The 1,908-nt window shown below is 38.3% G+C and overlaps 1 protein-coding gene across 2 annotated transcripts in view; it reads right to left on the minus strand.

The window, feature by feature from the left end:
• The window catches only part of LOC108745891, a 19,181-nt gene that overhangs the window by 7,705 nt on the left and 9,568 nt on the right, over positions 1 to 1,908 (minus strand). The gene's annotated exons all lie outside the window — the stretch shown is intronic.

A 1,908-nucleotide genomic window follows, 5' to 3' on the forward strand; every position in this document is an offset into this window, starting at 1 on the left:
AAATATACGAGGGCAAGTCAATAAGTTCTTAGAAAATATGTCAGAGACCACTGCAGTGTCATGTCACATTACTTTTTGATTAGTATCATCTTTTACTGCCAAATTTTGAGCGGAATTCATCTCGTGGTGTTATTTCTGTAGATGATTAAAGCGTACTACCTTTGTATTTTTTACAAAATGGAAAAAAACGAGTTCGTGCAGTGATCAAACATCTAGATATGAAAGGTTTAACGCCGAAAGAAATCACAGCCGAGTTGGATAATGTTCACAGCACATCTGTACCAGCGTTTGCGATTGTATACAATTGAGTGAATGAAATTGAACGTGGTCGTACATTCTCATGTGCACCTCGTTTGGGACGTCCAATTGAGGCTGCTACGCCAGAAATCATCGATAAAGTCCATGATATTGTTTTGACTGATCGACGAGTGAAAGTGCGCGAGCTTGTTGAGGCCACAGGCATATCACATAGCACAGTGATTTCAATTTTGCACGAACAATTGTGTATGAAAAAGCTATCGGCAAGATGGGTGCCGCGTTTGCTCACTGAACAATGTTTGAAGATGTTTCAACGTAATCCAGATGAATTTCTGCGTCGATTCATTATTGTGGACGAAACATGGATCCATTTCACGAGACAAGGGAACAGTCAAAACAGTGGACTTCATCGAATGAGCTTCGAAAAAGGCGGCCAGAAAGATGATGGCCACAGTTTTTAGGGATGCACGCGATATAATTCATATCGATTACCTTCCGTCAAAGCAAATGAACAATGACGATTACTACGCAGCCTTATTGGACCGTTTCAATAACATTTTAAAGAAAAAAACGTTCCCATTTGGCGAAGAAGAAAGTGCTCTTCCATCAAGACAATGCACGGGTTCACACGTGCCCGGCACCGATGGCCATATTCAACGAATTCCGCTACCCCAATCCAGCATATTCGCCAGATTTAGCCCTCTGCGACTATTTCCTGTTTCAAAACCTAAAGAAATGGTTCGGAGGAAAGAGATTCACCACCAGAGGAGCAGCTCATCGCCGAAACAGAGGCTTATTTTGAAGGGTTGGACAAATCATATTATTCGGACGGCTTGAAAAAGTTGGAGAATCGTTAGATCAAGTGTATCGAATTGAAAGGAGACTATGTTGAGAAATAAAAATAAATTAATAAAAAAAAATGTGTTTTACTATGTTTTTCTTAAAAAACTTATTGACTTGCCCTCATACAATCAAATATATCGGGCTATAAGAGCATTAACACAGCGCGGAAATTGTTGCGCAAATTTCTATCTAACTGATCAATAATGTCTACATAAAATATAAATATACAATAGTTATGTATATCATCTTATTTGAACGTTAAGATGGTACAGACAACTATTGTATATTTATATTTATATTTTATATAGACATTATTGGTCATAATTAGATTAAAATTTGCGCAACAATTTCCGCGCTGTGTTAATGCTCTTATAGCCCGATATATTTGATTGTATGAGGGCAAGTCAATAAGTTTTTTAAGAAAAACATAGTAAAACACATTTTTTTTTATTAATTTATTTTTATTTCTCAACATAGTCTCCTTTCAATTCGATACACTTGATCTAACGATTCTCCAACTTTTTCAAGCCGTCCGAATAATATGATTTGTCCAACCCTTCAAAATAAGCCTCTGTTTCGGCGATGAGCTGCTCCTCTGGTGGTGAATCTCTTTCCTCCGAACCATTTCTTTAGGTTTTGAAACAGGAAATAGTCGCAGAGGGCTAAATCTGGCGAATATGCTGGATTGGGGTAGCGGAATTCGTTGAATATGGCCATCGGTGCCGGGCACGTGTGAACCCGTGCATTGTCTTGATGGAAGAGCACTTTCTTCTTCGCCAAATGGGAACGTTTTTTTCTTTAAAATGT

Source organism: Trachymyrmex septentrionalis, unplaced genomic scaffold (genome assembly GCF_001594115.1).
Source record: "Trachymyrmex septentrionalis isolate Tsep2-gDNA-1 unplaced genomic scaffold, Tsep1.0 scaffold155, whole genome shotgun sequence".
Taxonomy (NCBI): Eukaryota; Metazoa; Arthropoda; class Insecta; order Hymenoptera; family Formicidae; genus Trachymyrmex; species Trachymyrmex septentrionalis.